At 35.3% G+C, this 18,152-nt stretch overlaps 1 protein-coding gene across 4 annotated transcripts in view; it reads left to right on the forward strand.

The window, feature by feature from the left end:
- The window catches only part of DSCAM (DS cell adhesion molecule), an 829,709-nt gene that overhangs the window by 22,060 nt on the left and 789,497 nt on the right, over positions 1-18,152 (forward strand). The gene's annotated exons all lie outside the window — the stretch shown is intronic.

An 18,152-nucleotide genomic window follows, 5' to 3' on the forward strand; every position in this document is an offset into this window, starting at 1 on the left:
AATATACATATCAAGGCCCCCTGTGCCCCTTCAGTACCAATCGCCCAGTACAGACTGCTGTAATGTCTTCACTTACAAATCGGTATATATCTCAATCTCAACATTCCCATATTGGAAATTCTCTTCTCCCCATTTTTCAGTTCTCCTCTTTTCCCTAACTTCTCTGTTTCTAGAAAGAACATTGCTCTCCTTCTAGCAATTCAGTTCCACAGCCTCAGAATTATCCTTGACTTTTCCTTCTTTTTCATTGCTCTCCTCCCACTCTCATATCTGATTAGTTGTCAGGTGCTGTCAGTTCCCATTTGCTTCTGTTCCACTGCTTCTCTCCATTCATACAGTCATCAGCCTCTATCAGACCCTTATCACTTTTCACCAGTACTATTAATCAGCTTCCCAATTATTTTCTGAGGTTCCAGCCTCTTATTTCTCCAAATCATTCACCATATAGCTGCCCACTTAATATTCCTAACGCAGAGATCTGCTTCTCTTATCCCTTTGCTTAAGAAGCTTTAGTGACTCCTTGTTTTCTCTTAGATAAAATAACAGTTGTTTTATTTGAGATTTAAAGATCTTTACAACCTGGCTCCAGCCTTCTTTTCTAACTTGTCTCAAATTTCCCCTTTTTTTCCTAAAGGGTATTAAATAAACTTTCTTCAGCTCTAAAAAGGGGCAACTTTCTAAAAGGATTCTCCTTGGGGTCATGTTTGGTCTCCTACTTATTACTGTGTAACGATGTTAATATTTTACATACGTTACTTTTTTTTTTGTTTTCCCAAATTTTGCCTAGTCTATCTGTAAATGATACATTTTTAAGGAATAAACTTCGTGGATTCAAATTGTTTCAATCTTTCCTCCATTTACACAATGAGAAAAACAAAAGCTTTCCTATTATTCTATTATTCCAAGTGTCTATCATTTTCAATTCGAATACAACATGGAGATAAACAGCTCAACTATATCTTATTGGGTTATATGTAATTAATAAACTATTTTGGGATTTCGATTTGTTCATAGCTTTTACTCAGTAAGAGAATGGATTTCACCATAAGCCGCCTATTTCTCAGATACGTTAGAGTTGCCAAGAATATTAACAAGTTTCAAAAGAAACTATCGATGAGATCCCAAATTGTAAACTTCTGACTTCAGATTAGATGTTAACTAAATTCTCCATTGCGGTGTGAAAAGTGTAGCTAGAGAGAAAGGACACCCAGCTACAATCTGTGTCAGTTGTCCCTTGCATGGAAAATTGCACAATTGGCACAGCTGAGTGCTCATTGTGATTCCTCGTGAAAGCTGTGCTCGCTCTCTGCTCCAGTTATACTTCGCATGCCCATGTGGTTATTAGGGCTTTTTTCTTGCAGCTTCCTCTTGGGGAATATGGGGACTTTTGGCAAAAGCACGGAATGTAAGCTAGGTTTACATGGCCATGCTAAACTTGTAAAGAAGCCAAAAATTCAGTTAAGTCCGCCCACAGCATGTTCCTTCTTAGAGACAAAAAATAAAAAGTGATCTTGTTAATGAGCTACAGCATCTTCTGTCGCATACATTCCGTACACATTATCAAAACTGGACCTTATATAGGAGAGATTTTATGTTATAATTCAAGTTCTGTTCTAGTTTGTTGCTGCTCCCGCTCCTGCTCCTATCTGACAATCAAAGAGTGCTATATTCTTTTCCAAATGCTTTACATAGCCAAATAACAGTTGAACATTGAAACAACCCTAGGACCTAGGAACTACAGATGTCATATTATTTTATTATTGATAATAATATCTATAATTTAGAAATAAGGAAATTGACCCTTACGGGAGTGTATTGGCTTATCCGTGGTCTCCCAGTTGGTAAGTGTAAACAGAATTTGAGCCCCAAACTTTCTGACTTGAAGTCTAGCACTCTGTCTCTACTACCACACTGATTCTCATCCTAAGCCCTTCCCCCATGGGAAAAAACCCAAAGCAAACCCTGGGCATTTATAGAAGAACACTTTCATATTTGTAGGGTACTTTTATATTGGTTGTCTCACTTGCTCCTCAAAATGAGCATGTCAGGGGTGAATATTATAGGTCTTATTATCCTCATCTAAAATATGAAGATAATGAAGCTCAGAGAAATTAAGAAATTAAGGAAGCTCTTAAGAAATAAAATAATTATCACATTGCTAATTAAGTATCAGAGGCAGAAAGAGAAGTTTTCTAAACTAAATGAATTATTTTGTTTTTAAAGTGGACTATATAATTTGGTTGAGAAATACCTCCAATAGAAGGCTAGAATTTTTATTAGGATAAGGCCTAAGAGATATGACAGAACAATATTTTATTTGTGTGTAGTAATTTTAGTTTGTGTTTTGAATATATTTTTCCAATCATATAACCTATGAAATTTTCTTTTTAAGCATAATGCCCTTCCTATCCTCATTTGAACCAGAATTAGTATCTAAGACTTGCAGAATAAGTTTTTTGGTTCATTCATTCAATATGCAAAGTAAAAATCTGATAGATTAGAAGATTTTATAATTCCTAGAATTACAATTTCTTTACCATTAACCTTTCTAAGTTAGCATCTTTATCTAAAAAGGTCTTGTTTTTTGGATAAAGCACTTTTCTTTTTAAAAAACAAATGAAAAACACTTTTGATCATTTCTACTATAGGACTATCTTCAAATACTATCTATGCATACATTTTTAAGACTTCACCCTTTTTATTTTTACTTCCAAATTCTTTGCTTCCTTCTGTTACTTCCCCCCAAATATCAAAAAGGCAAAAACATGATGCCCATTATAAATATAGGGTAATGCAAACCATATTTTTGTTCATTATATTAAAAAATCAAGAATAATAAAAGGAAAAAAATGTGATCCAACCTGTACATTGAGTACATTCATTCTATAAGTAGTTGAGTATAACATCTTACCTTCTGAGCCCTTTAGATTGTGGAGAATAATTGTAATGATCAGAGTATTTAAGGTTTTCACGGTTGATTATCTTTGCAGTATTGCAGTTACCATGTGCATTATTCCATTGGGTTTGCTTAATTCACTTTGTATCAGTTCGTATAAATAAGTCCAGATATTTCTATAACCATCTGCTTCATCATTTCTTATGACACAGTGGCATGCCATCATGTTCATATGCCATAGTCTATTCAGCCTCCCCCAAACTGATGAGTATATCCTTAGTATCTGATTAACACCATAAAAAGGTCTGTTATAAATATTTGTGTACAGATGAGTTCTTTTCCTTTTGTCTTTTAATTTCCTAGGCTACAGATATAGTAGGAATATTGCCAGGTCAAAGAATCGGTGCAGATTTAGAGGCCTTTGGGGATAGTTCCAAATCGTTTTCCAGAATGGTTGGACCAGTTCATACGTACCAACAGCGTATTCATACACCCATTTCCCAAAAATTCCTCTAGCCATTGTCATTTTTTGTTTTTGTCATGTTAGCCAGTCAGATAGATGTGAGGTGGCACCTCAGAGACATTTCCATTTCCATTTCTCTAATTATAAGTGATTTAGAGCTTCTCCTTATATGATTACAATCGCTTTGCCTTCTTCCTTTGAAAAGTGCCTATTTGTTACTTTAACCGTTTATCAGTTGGGGGATAGATCTTATTGTTTAAAATATATCTGGCTGTTCACTAAATGCTTGAAAATGCCACCTTAAGACTTAAGACCTCACACTCTGTCCACTATGCCACCTATCTGCTGTTCAATTAAATGTTACATTTCTTACCCAGGAAAAAGTATTTTGATGATCCCTGTTTTGTACTATAATTAGAGATATGGCACTGTTGGTATCTCTTCTTTCACATTTTTTTCCATTGATTACTTGAGAGTTTTAACTTTTTATCTCTTCAGATAAATTTTATTTTTTTTCCTAGCTCCAAAATTTATTCTTTTGCAGATTGGTTGCTATGGCATTGAATAAGGAAATTAATTCAAGAAGCATTGGGGGCAGCTAGGTGACTCAGTGGATTGAAATACAAGCCTACAGATGGGCGGTCCTAGGTTCAAATCTGATCTCAGATACTTCCTATCCATGTGACCCTGGGCAAGTCCCTTGACCCCCATTGTCTAGCTGCTATGTTCTTCTGCCTTGGAACCAATACAGAGTATTGATTCCAAGACGGAAGGTAAGGGTTTGAAAAAAAAAGAAGCATTTCCATTTTCTTTATAGTTAATCCTGCCCATAACCATTATTATTCTAATTTATCATAAAAGAAACATGTGACCAAAAGTATTTCTCCAATTATTTACACCTGTCTTTTTTGTGAAAAGAATGTTTTATAATTCTGTTCACATAGTTCCTAGGTGTGTCATGATATGGAGTCTTCTAAGTATTTCATACCATCCATGGTCATTTTTTAAAAGTCTTATTTCCCCCCATATATATGTAAAATCCAGTTTCTAATATTTTAAAAATAATTTTTCTTGAATTCTCTCCATCCCTCCCTCTTTCATTTTTTTCCTGCTGAGATGGTAAGCAATCTCATATAGATGTTATATGTGAGATTGTATATATAAAACATGTTTCCATATTAATCCGGTTGTAGAAGGAAACTTGAACAAAAACATTAAGAAAAAAAGTGGAAAAAGTTTGCTTTAATCTGGATTCAGACTCCATCACTTCTTTCTCTGGAAGCAGATGGCATTTTTGATTATGAAACCTTTGAGATTGTCTGGATCATTGTATTGCTGAGAATAGCTTAATTATTTACAGTTGTTTGGTATACAGTATTCCTGTCACTGTGTATAATGTTCTCTGGTTCTGCTTACTTCATTCTGTTTCAGTTAGTATAAGTCTTTCCAGGTTTTTCTGACCTCCTCCTATTCATCATTTCTTACAGCACAATAGTAATCCATTTCTATTATAATGGGTAATGGGTACAATTACTATTGTAAATAGGTAGTGGATGACTCAGCCATTCCCAATTAATGGGTATCCCCTCAATTTCCAATTTTTGTTCCCACAAAAATGGCTGCTTTAAATATTTTTGTACACATTAGTCCTTCCCTTTCTTTTATTTAGAATATTTTTCCATGGTTACATGATTCATGATTCCCCACCCATTCCCTCCCCCATCCCAGAGCTAACAAGCAATTCTTCTGGGTTAAAAATGTATCGTTGCTAAAAAACTATTTCCATGTTATTTATATTTGCAGCAGAGTGATCTTTTAACATCAAAACCCTAATCATATCCCTATTGAACTACATGATCAATCATATGTTTTTCTTCTGTGTTTCTGTTCCCATAGTTCTTTCTATGGATGTGGATAGGGTTCTTTCTCATAAATTCCCCTGGATTGTCCTGGGTCATTGAATTTTTGCTAGTAGAAAAGTCTATTACATTTGATTGTGTCATAATGTATCAGTCTCTGTGTATAATGTTCTCCTGGTTCTGCTCCTTTCACGTTGCATTAATTCCTGGAAGTCTTTCCAGTTCACATACCTCCAGTTCATTATTCCTTTCATCACAATAGTATTCCACCACCACCACCAGAAACCGCAATTTGTTCAACCATTCCCTGATTGATGGATACCCCTCATTTTCTAGTTTTTTGCCACTACAAAGAGTGGAAGTGCTTCCCTTTAAGAAATTATTTTGGGTACAAACCTAATAATAGTATTGCTGGGTCAAAACTTATGTATAGTTTTTCAGTCTTTTGGACTCAGGTCAGTAATGCTCTCCAGAATGATTGAATCAATTTACAACTCTCTGAATAGTGCATTAGTGTCTCAATTTTCCTACTTTTCCTCCAAGTTTTGTCATTTTTCTTTTATGCCTCAATAGCCAGTCATGTAGGTGCAAAGTGGTACCTCAGAGTTGTTTTAAGTTGTATTTCTTTAACAATAATTTAGAGCATTTTTAATGACTCTAGATAGTTTTATTTCTTTAAGAACTGCCTGCTCATATCCTTTGTCCAGTTATAAACTGCAGAATGAGTTGTATTCTTATATATTATACTCATTTCTCTATGTATTTGGGAAATGACACCTTTAATAGAGATTTGTAAAAAAATTACACCATTGTCATTACTGTGTATTACTTTCCATCCTCTTTAGTTTCTGACCACCACATCCCTCAATTTGCCTACTGTTTTATTAGTTCCACTCTCTTCTCTTATCCTTTTCCCTTCCTACTCTTCTATTTGGTAAGATAGATTTCTATACCCAATTGTTTGTGTACGTTCTTCCTTCATTGAGCCAATTCTTATGAAAGTAAGGTTTACGTGCTTCCCTCCACACCTTCCTCACCTTACTCTCCACTATAAAAGCTTTTCATGTCTTTTTTAAATTCAGTAATTTGCCCCATTCTATTTTTCTATTCCCATTTCTCCCAATGCATTTTTCTTACTCATCCCTTAATATTTTTAAAGCTACCCTTCTATTATATTCATTTAACACTTTTACCTTCTGTCTAGATATACTCCTGACCTAATAATGATAAAGTTCTTAGGAATTACAAAAATCACCTTCGCATATAAGTACATAAACAGTTTAACCTTATTGAATATATTTTGATTTCTCTTTCCTTTTTATGCTTCTCTTAAGTCTTGTATTTGAAAGTTAAAATTTCTAGTCAGCTCCTGTCTTTTCATTAGGAATGTTTGAAAGTACTCTGTTTTATTGAATACTCAGTTTACCCCTGATGAAGTGATCCTTGGTTGAAGTCCTAGCTCTTCTCCCTCTGGAATATTATATTTCAGACTCTACAATTCTTTAATGCAGAAGTTGCCAAACCTTGTGTTAGTTTGTATTTCCATAATTTTAATTTTTTTTGGCTATTTGCAATATTCTCTCCTTGACCTGTGAGTTCTAGAATTTGCCCATTATATTCCTCATAGTTATCCTTTTGCATCACTTTCAGGAGATGATCAGCAGATTCTTTCTATTTCTATTTTACCCTATAGTTCTAGAATATCAAGACAATTTTCTTTGATAATTTCTGGAAAGATGATAAATGAGATCCTTTTTTGATCATGACTTTTCAGGTGGTTCAATAATTTTTAAATTATCTCTCCTGAATTGATTTTTCTAGGTTAATTGTTTTTCTAATTTTCTTCTACTTAAAATTTTTTTCACTTTTTTGTTTGTTTCTTGATGTCTCATGAAGCCATTAGTTTCCACTTGACCACTGTAATTTTCTTTTGAACATTATTTTAATTGGTCATGTTCAAACATTATTAATTGGAAACAAAGATCATTTTCTTTTCCTTCCCCCCCCCCCACCTCATCTCCCATAGCCTACACGTGATTCCACTGGGTATCACATGTGTCCTTGATTTGAAACTATTTCCATGTTGTTGGTATTTGCATTAGAGTGTTCATTTAGAGTCTCTCCTCAGTCATATCCCTTCAATCCCTGTAGTCCAGCTGTTGCTTTTCCTCAGTGTTTTTACTCCCACAGTTTGTCCTCTGCTTGTGGATAGTTTTTTCTCCTAGATCCCTGCAGATTGTTCAGGGACATTGCATTGACACTAATGGAGAAGTCCATTACGTTTGATTGTACCACAATATATCAGTCTCTGTGTACAATGTTTTCTTGGTTCTGCTCCTCTCACTCTGCATCACTTCCTGGAGGTTGTTCCAGTCTCCATGGAATTCCTCCACTTTATTATTCCTTTTAGCACAATAGTATTCCATCACCAACAGATACCACAATTTGTTTAGCCATTTTCCAATTGAAGGGCATCCCCTCATTTTCCAATTTTTGACCACCACAAAGAGTGCAGCTATGAATATTCTTGTACAAGTCTTTTTCCTTATTATCTCTTTGGGGTACAAACCCAGCAGTACTATGGCTGGATCAAAGGGCAGACAGTCTTCTATCACCCTTTGGGCATAGTTCCAAATTGCCCTCCAGAATGGTTGGATCAATTCATAATTCCACCAGCAATAGATTAATGTTCCAATTTTGCCACATCCCCTCCAGCATTCATTGCTTTCCTTTGCTGTCATGTTAGACAATCTGCTAGGTGTGAGGTGATACCTCAGAGTTGTTTTGATTTGCATCTCTCTGATTATAAAAAATTTAGAGCACTTTTTCTTGTCCTTATTAATAGTTTTGATTTCTTTGACTGAAATTTGCCTATTCATGTCCCTTGCCCATTTATCAATTGGAGAATGGCTTGATTTTTTGTACAATTGATTTAACTCTTTGTAAATTTGAGTAATTAAATATTTGTCAGAGGTTTTTATGAAGATTCTTTCCCAATTTGTTGCTTCCCTTCTGATTTTAGTTACATTGGTTTTGTTTGTACAAAACCTTTTTAATTTGATATAGTCAAAATTATTTATTTTACATTTTGTGACTTTTTCTAAGTCTTGCTTGGTTTTAAAATCTTTCCCTTCCCAAAGATGTGACATGTATACTAATTTACTTATAGTTTTCTTCTTTATGTTCAAGTCATTCACCCATTCTGAATTTATCTTGGTGTAGGGTGTGAGGTCTTGATCAAAACCTAATCTCTCCCACACTGTCTTCCAGTTTTCCCAGCAGTTTTTGTCAAATAGAGGATTTTTGTCCCAAAAGCTGGGGTCTTTGGGTTTGTCGTATACTGTCTTGCTGAGGTCATTTACCCCAAGTCTATTCCACTGATCCTCCTTTCTGTCTCTTAGCCAGTACCAAATTGTTTTGATAACCACTGCTTTATAGCAAAGTTTGAGATCTGGGACTGCAAGTCCTCCTTCCTTTGCATTTTTTTCATGATTTCCTTGAATATCCTTGATCTTTTGTCCCTCCAAATGAACTTAGTTAAGGTTTTTTTTTCTAATTCAGTAAAAAAGTTTTTTGGTAGTTCAATGGGTATGGCACTAAATAAGTAAGTTAATTTGGATAGGATTGTCATTTTTATTATGTTAGCTCATCCCACCCATGAGTAATCAATGTTTTTCCAATTGTTTAGATCTAGTTTTAACTGTTTGGAGAGTGTTTTGTAGTTGTGTTCATATAGTTCCTGTGTTTGTCTCAGCAGATAGATTCCTAAGTATTTTATATTATCTAGGGTGATTTTAAATGGTATTTCTCTTTCTAATCCTTGCTGCTGAAATGGGTTAGAGGTATATAGAAATGTTGATGACTTATGTGGGTTGATTTTGTATCCTGCAACTTTGCTAATGTTGTTGATTATTTCGAGTAACTTTTTGGTTGATTCTCTAGGATTCCTTAAGTAAACCATCATATCATCTGCAAAGAGTGATAACTTGGTCTCCTCTTTGCCTGTTTTAATGCCTTCAATTTCTTTTTCTTCTCTAATTGCTAGTGCTAGTGTTTCTAGTACAATGTTAAATAATAGAGGTGATAATGGGCATCCTTGTTTCACTCCTGATCTTATTGGGAAGGCTTTGAGTTTTTCCCCATTGCAGATGATGTTTGCTGATGGTTTTAGATATATACTGTTTATTATTTTTAGGAAAGGCCCTTCTATTCCTACATTTTCTGGTGTTTTCAATAGGAATGGGTGTTGTATTTTATCAAAGGCTTTTTCTGCATCTATTGAGATAATCATGTGATTTTTGTCAGTTTGCTTGTTAATATGGTCAATTATGTGGATGGTTTTCCTAATATTGAACCATCCCTGCATTCCTGGTATGAATCCTGCCTGGTCATAGTGGATGACCCTTGTGATGACTTGCTGGAGTCTTTTTGCTAGTATCCTATTTAAGATTTTTGCATCTATATTCATTAGGGAGATTGGTCTATAGTTTTCTTTCTCTGTTTTTGACCTACCTGGATTGGGATCAGTAACGTGTTTGTGTCATAAAAAGAATTTGGTAGAACCCTTTCTTGGCTTATTCTGTTAAAGAGTTTGTTTAATATTGGGATTAGTTGTTCTTTTAATGTTTGATGGAATTCATTTGTGAATCCATCTGGACCTGGGGATTTTTTCTTAGGGAGTTCTTTGATGGCATGTTCAATTTCTTTTTCTGATATGGGGTGGTTTAGGTAATTTATTTCTTCCTCTGTTAGTCTAGGCAATTTATATTTTTGTAAGTATTCATCCATATCACCTAGATTGCCATATTTGTTCCCATATAATTGTGCATAGTAGTTTTTAATGATTGCCTTAATTTACTCTTCATTAGAGGTGAGGTCTCCTTTTTCATCTTGGGTATTGTCAATTTGGTTTAATTCTTTCCTTTTTTTAATTAGACTGACTAGTACTTTGTCTATTTTATTTGTTTTTTCAAAGTACCAGCTTCTAGTCTTATTTATTAAGTCAATAGTTCTTTGACTTTCAATTTTATTAATTTCTCATTTGAGTTTTAGGATCTCGGATTTAGTCTTTATATGAGAATTTTTAATTTGTTCACTTTCTAATTTTTTAATTTGTATGCCCAATTCATTGACCTCTGCCTTCTTAATTTGTTAATATATGAACTCAAGGGTATAAATTTCCCCCAGAGTACTGCTTTGGCTGCATCCCATAGGTTTTGAATGGATGTCTCATCATTGTCATTTTCTTCAATGAAGCTATTAATTGTTTCTATGATTTCTTCTTTAACTGGTTTTGGAGAATCGTATTGTTTAATTTCCAATTAATTTTTGATTTATCTCTCCATGTTCCCATACTAATTATTATTTTCATTGCATTGTGATCTGAGAAAGTTGCATTTATTATTTCTGCTCTTTTGCACTTGTTTGCAATGTTTTTATGCCCTAATACATGGTCAATTTTTGTGAATGTACCACATGCTGCAGAAAAGAAGGTATATTCCTTTTTGTTCCTGTTTATTTTTCTCCACATGTCTACTAATTCTAATTTTTCTAAGATTTCATTCACTTCTCTTACCTCTTTCATATTTATTTTTGGTTTGATTTATTTATTTTGGATAGAGGAAGGTTCAGATCTCCCATTTGTATAGTTTTTCTATCTATTTAGTCCTTGAGATCCTCTAGTTTCTCCTTTAGAAACTGGGATTCTATGCCATTTGGTGCATACATGTTGAGTACAGATATTTCCTCACTGTCTATACTGCCTTTTATCAGAATATAATTACCTTCCCTATCTCTTTTAACTAGATTTATTTTTACTTTTGCTTTGTCGGATATCATGATTGTGACTCCTGCCTTCTTTTTATCAGTTGATACCCAATAGATTTGGCTCCACCCTCTTACTTTCAACCTATGCATATCTATCTTCCTCATGTGTGTTTCTTGTAGACAGCATATGGTAGGGTTTTGGACTCCAATCCACTCTGCTATTCGCTTGCGTTTTATGGGTGAGTTCATTCCATTCACATTCAGAGTTATGATTACTAGCTGTGTATTTCCCAGCATTTTGATTTCTACTCCCATTCCTGCCTTTTCTTCTTTTACTATTTCCTTCTATACCAATGATTGTTTTTAGTCAATCCCCCTAGTTCCCACCCTTATTTTACTTCCCTTTCTACCCCCTCCCTTCTTATTCCCCCCTTATTTTCCCTGTAGTCTTTCTAAAATTAACACCCCACCCCTCCCTCCCTTGTACTGCTTCCCTCCCTACCAGTCCATTTGTTACCCTTCTACTCCCCTATAGTGCGCAAATCTATTCTCTTCCCCCAGTGGATTGGATTGTTTTTCTCTCTTTGTGTCAATTTCAAAGCATGTAAAAGTTGAGTATTTCCTGTCTTCGACCTCTTTACCCTTCCAGTGTATTGGTGTTTTCCCCCTCCCACCATGAGTTTCTTTGTGTCATATAAATTTACCCCCATTTATTTCTTTTCCCATTTCTTTTAATATTAACCTATTTTAAGCTCTAGTTATATATATGTATATATATATATATGTATACACATGTGTATGTATTAATGTATGCATATATCTATATATCTATTTATATCTTGTCATTTCTTCCTATGCAGTTTGTCACTGTTTCCTCTAAGTGTACTTCTTTTTGCTGCCCAGGTAATAACAGTTTTTAAGAGTTACCAATGACCTCTTTTCTTATAGGAATACATATCATTTTAATTTATTGAGTCTCTTTAAAAAAGTGTTTTGTTTTGTTTTGTTTTTCTTTTTTCCCTCTTTTTAAATTACCTTTTGATTATTCTCTTGAGTTCTGTGCTTGGACATCAAATTTTCTGTTCAGGTCTGGTCTTTTCTTCATGAATTCTTGAAATTCTTCTATTTTGTTGAATGACCATACTTTCCCCTGTAAGAATATAGTCAGTTTTGCTGGGTTGTTGATTCTTGGTTGTAGAACTATTTCCCTTATTTCCGGAATATCATATTCCATGCCTTTCGGTTTTTCAGTATGGATACAACCAGATCCTATGTTATCATCACTCTGGTTCCATGGTATCTGAATGGCTTCTTCTTGGCAGCTTGTAATATTTTTTCTTTGGTCTGATGGTTCTTGAATTTGGCTATAACATTCCTGGGTGTTGTCAGTTGGGGATTAAGAACAGGAGGTGATCTGTGGATTCTTTCAATCTTCACTTTCCCCTCTTGTTCTAGGATATCAGGGCAGCTTTATTTAATAATTTACTGTAGTATGATGTCCAGGCTTTTTCTTTTGTCATGGTCTTCTGGTAGACCAATGATCCTTAAATTGTCTCTCCTTGAACAATTTTCTAAATCCTCTGTTTTGTGAATGAGATGCTTCATATTTTCCGCAATTTTTTCATTCTTTTGGTTTTGTTTTATAGTGTCCTTCTGCCTTGTGAAGTCACTTAATTCTACTCTTCATGTGTATTGACCTCTTCCACTGGAATGGTCTTCTCCTTACTTATCTTTTTGACTGCAGACTCAATTTGCCTGATGATTCTAACTTTCTACAATCTCTTCTTCATTTTCTTCTTCAATGATTTGTACATTTTCATTATTAATACCATGTGCTAATTTCATATGTGAACAATGACACCATGAATCTCTACCCAAAACTTTTACTAAAGATGGAGAAACTAATGCAACAGTGTAATGACCTAACCAACGCTCTTGTGCTGCTGATGTTTTAGCAAAATTTTCAACATATACCATATCTCCTGGTTTGTAATTACAGAGAGAATAATCCAAAGGACCAGTCTGAATTAATATTTCCATATCATGTAATTCTTTGAGTCTTTCTTGTAAAGTACTTAAGTAAGAAGCAAGTTGACAATCTCCTCCTAAGAGAGATTTATAGAGGGTTTTACAAGTTTTTTCCTGTAGTGGAGCATGTCCAAAGATTGCATAGGATGATATATGTAAATCTGCTCTTGGTCTCATATGTAGGTAAAACAAAGCTATGGGAAGAATCTGTGGCCATTTGAAATCAATTTCAGCCCAGATCTTCCCCTTCATTGTCTTGAGTTCCCTATTTACACATGCCACCTGACCTGAATTTTGTGGGTGATAAGGAATATGGTATTTTGGTGTTCTTCCTAGATTCTCATAGACTCTTTTCAGGATGTCTTTGGTGAAATGAGATCCCTTATCAGAGTCTAATGGCTAGTGGTATTCCAAATCTAGGCATAATTTCCTTAATCAACACTTTCACCACAAAGCCAACTCTATTTTGTATTTGATAGAAAAGCTACAGGCCATTTGGTCAATCTGTTAATAATTACCAAGCAAAACTTGTATCTTCCAGCTTTTGACATGCTGATGTAATCAGTTGGCATACTCTCAAATGGACAATATGCTAAAGGTCTACCACCTAAACTTGTCTGTCTGAATGTCCCTTGATTAAATTTTTGGCAAACAGAACAGTTTGAACAGATCTTACTTGCTATAATACTTATTCCAGGTGCTACCCATTGTCTCTTTATGGTTTCAATTACAGCTTGAGTATCAAAATGACCTTTTGTGTGGATGTCTCGACACAAATAGGTACACATATCTTTTGGCAACAGCAATTTTCCAGTATCTGCTACCTATATGCCATGTTCTTTTCTTGCTCCAAACTTGTCCTTCCATTTTTGTATTTTGAGTCTACATAACCTTTTTCTAAATCATCAGATTCAATAGCTGATAAGTTCATGACATACACTGGAGTATTCCTGGCAGCAAATTTTGCAGTTATATCAGCTCTATGATTTCCTTTAGAGACTGAATCCCTGCCATAAGTGTGATTTCTATAATGGATTATCATTAGCTATTTAGGCTTCTGGATAGCATCCAACAACTCAGTTATTATTTCTGCATGAACAATTGATTTTCCCAATGCAGTAATAAAACCTCATTGTTTCTAGATCTTTCCTGTAGCATGACAAAAGAAAAAAGCATAACAAGAGTCTGTAAAAATATTTGCACTTTTACTATCAGCCAGAAGACATGCTTGCTTTGAAGCAACCAACTCTGCATATTGAGCACTAAGGTTACTAGGTAATGATCCATACCACAGTGTCTCAGATTCTGTGACAACTGTAGCACCTGTACATCAAATTCCATTACACACATATGAAGAACCATCTGTAAATAAAACCAAGTCTGGATTTTTGATCAGAATGCCTTTTAAATCCACCCTAGGCATATCCACTAGATCTACTACTTCTACACAGCCATGTAATGGTCCACTATTCTTTGGTAAATCAGGAAGAAGTGTAGCTGGATTTAATACACGACACTTCCTCAACTCGATGTTTTCACTACCTAGAAATATAATTTCATACTTAGATATTCATTGGTCAGAATATGCTCAAGTATGAAATTTCCTCATTAGTGCTTCTATTTGATGTGAACAATATACAATCAATAGACATCCCAAAACTAAATCTGATGACTTCTGGATTAACACAGCTGCAGCTGCTATACCCCTTAGATAAGGAACTGTACAGCAGCAATTGGATCTAGTTCACAACTATAGTATCTCATTGTACTATAACTTTGTCCTAAAGTTTGTATCAGTACACCAGAAGCAATTCCTTTGGTCTCATTCACAAACAATTGAAAAGGTTTAGTATAGTCTGGGATTTCAAGGACTGGTGCAGATAAAATCACTTCCTTAAGCTTATTTGAGGCTTGTAGATGTTCTGGTTTAAGTTTCAGAGGTTCTGGTTTAGTATTCCTGATTAGATCTGTTAAACATTTAGTAATTTCACTATACCCAGGTATTCATCTACAGAAACCATTTGTTTCAAGAACAGCTCTGATTTGCTTCTTGGTCTTAGGTGCACTCAGTTTCTGGATATCAGCTTTTTTTTCTGAGTGATACTCCTTTTTTTTTAAAACCCTTACCTTCTATCTTGGAATCAATACTGGGTATTGGTTCCAAAGTAGAAGAGTGGTAAGGGCTAGGCAATGAGGTGACTTGTTCAGGGTCACACAGGAAGTATCTGAGGCTAGATTTGAACCCAGGGCCTCCCATCTATGGGTCTGACTCTCAATCCACTGATCCACCCAGCTGCCCCTCTGAGTAATACTTCTGGAACCCTCTGACAACACAAATCCAAGATATTCAATGAGAGGCAATGCCCACTGTAATTTTACCTTGGAGATTTTATGTCCACATTTGTATAACTCAATCAAAAGAATCTTGCTATCCCTTAAACACACTTTAGCAGATGGTGATGCTAGGAGGATATCATCAACAAAATGTACTATTTTACTCTCCTTGAATGTTATTGTTTTAAGGTCTCTGTTCAAAATCTGTGAGAATTGGCTTGGGCTATCAGTGAACCCTGTGGAAGATGAATCCACATCGGCTTGGTTTTCTCCTGTCTAAAAGCAAAGATCTTTTGAGAATCCTCATGAATCAATATCAAAAAAATGCCAAGGATAAATCTACCAGGGTGAAATATCTTGATTGACTTTGAATGGAAGAGATTATAGAAGGTAGGCTTGGTACTATAGGATGGGTCTTGATTACATGATAATTTATAGCTCTCAGATCTTGGATGAATCTATAGATGATTTTGACATTTTGATCTATCTTTGGCTTTTTTATTGGAAGTATAAGTGTATTATCCTCTGAGAAGCATGGTATTATGATCCCTTGTTGAATTAGGGACTCAATGATAGGTCTGATACCTTCTATTGCTTTTGTACCCAAAGGGTATTGAGGAACACAAGAAACTGGTCCTTCCTTGATTCTCACTCTTACTGGAGTGGCTGATTTCAATAGACCTTCATCTGTGGAAGACTTTGACCATAAATCTTCTGGGATATCCTCAGGAATAGGATAGATGGAATCCAATTCATTATCTTTACTGACTGAATCTAAGAACAGCAATGGAAAAACTTTCAGAGATTCTTCTGGGAGTTGTAATGATATATCCCCAGGGTGAGTACATTGAATCGTTGCTCATAATTTACACAGTAAAGCCCTACCAAGAAGGTTCATGGGGCAGTCTGGCATACAAAGAAATGCATGCTCCACAGATAAAGGACCTAAAGTTATTATTTTAGGTTGTAAGTTTGCTACTCTCTCTGGTTTTCCAGTAGCTCCAATCACTTCCATAGTACCAATAGCTTTACAACCTTTAGGAAGACTTTGCAAAACTGATTTACTGGCTCCAGTATCCACCAAAAGATTATATATCTGATCACCTGTAGTTACAGAAACATAGGGTTCAGTGCTATTTGAAGTTTGGAAGGTTTCAAGGACTAAGCAACATCAGTACAAAGCTCAGTCATTTCTCAACCATCAAATCTTACATCTGCTTGAATTATAATACTCTCCTAGAATTTTGTATCACCAGCTTTTATATTACTTTCATTGGTCTTTATAGTCTCCATCTTAGTATCATTGTTCTCATTACAATTTCATTGTTATTATACAGTTCATATTCTTCAGTAATTTCTCTTATTTTATATTCATTAAGATTTTCCAAGTTGATTGGGTTAGAGTTGAAGAAGAGGATCTTTGATTAGCTGTTCAGGCATTCAAATAGACCATTGAAGGTGAATCTATGCCATGAGTGCCAAAAGTGGCACACAGAACACTTTGTGTGGGCCTGCAGCTGCCCTCTCTCCACCAAAGTTCATTACTAGAAAGGCAGATGGACTAGGGCAGAGCAGCTTCCCTCCCCCTCTCCACAACACCTGATGACACCCCTCTGCTCAGCATCTCAATGGGAGCAAACAGAGAGTAAAGTGGGCAGTGCACAGGCAACAGAACTGGTGGGGAGCAGAGTGCTCAGGCCACTCCTCTCCCCCCACTATACAGTCATTGAAGACATTCCTCACTCTACTCAGTAGCCCAATAGGAGCACTACCTCTCTCTTCTTTATGGGCTAAAGGGGGAAGGGCACTCAGTGGGGCAGCATGACACTCTAAAAGTCTCTAAAAGGTTCATCATCACTGAAATTGACCTATCATTTTCAGTCACTTTCTTTTACCTCAACACTTGTAGGGCAACTTGTTATCATTGAAAAGAATAGAGTCATATATTTGAAAGAGCCAGAGGACTACTTGGCATCCTTCATCCTTCCAGAATTTGAGTTTATAGTATATACAGAATCAATGTCTCTGAGATAAAAGGGAGCTGACCTTTCATTAGCATTCTGGTTTTTGAGAATCTAAGTTTATACTCAGTACAGCATTAATTTCTTGAAAAGCAAGGAGTGACTTTTGGAATCCCAGACCAATAGCAACTTAGACAAGGAAATATCACACTATTATGCATCATTTGTCAGTGGACTAAGTGATACCCATATAACATAGCTATTAAGTTAAATTTAATTTCTATTCATTGAGGGACGCAGGGTTTTATAGCTGATAGTATGTACTATGCTATTGAGATAACTGTTTACATGTTAGCTCAGGAGTCTTTGAAGTGTTGTTAAATGGTTGGATAGAACTGGAGTACTAGTCACTGGCCTTCTTACAATGCGAATGGAATACAGCTGGTAGATGATCAGGGTCATTCCATGGTACCATGGAAACCGGAGTGATGATTTAAGAGACTGGCCCTGAGGCAATGGGGCCAGAGTATTCTTCTTATACTAAATACAATGGTTTAAATAGTTTTAAAATATTGGTACAACAATAAGCATAATGAGTAGAAAAAGACAGAAAATGAAATTTTTACTTTAACAATAGAAGAGCTGTAAAGTAAAACTACAGTGAAACGTCACTTTCTTAAATGAGTGAAACCATTCAAAGTAATGAAATTCATTTCTGATGAGCTTGTAGAGAAATAGGCATATTCATTCATTGTTGCTGGAATTATAACTATATATAATACTTTGAAGAGCATTCTGGAAAGGTTCTGGCAGATGCAATATTCTGAGAGCATTAGCAGAAACAA

The sequence above is a fragment of the Monodelphis domestica genome, chromosome 4, assembly GCF_027887165.1.
Source record: "Monodelphis domestica isolate mMonDom1 chromosome 4, mMonDom1.pri, whole genome shotgun sequence".
NCBI classification, from domain to species: domain Eukaryota; kingdom Metazoa; phylum Chordata; class Mammalia; order Didelphimorphia; family Didelphidae; genus Monodelphis; species Monodelphis domestica.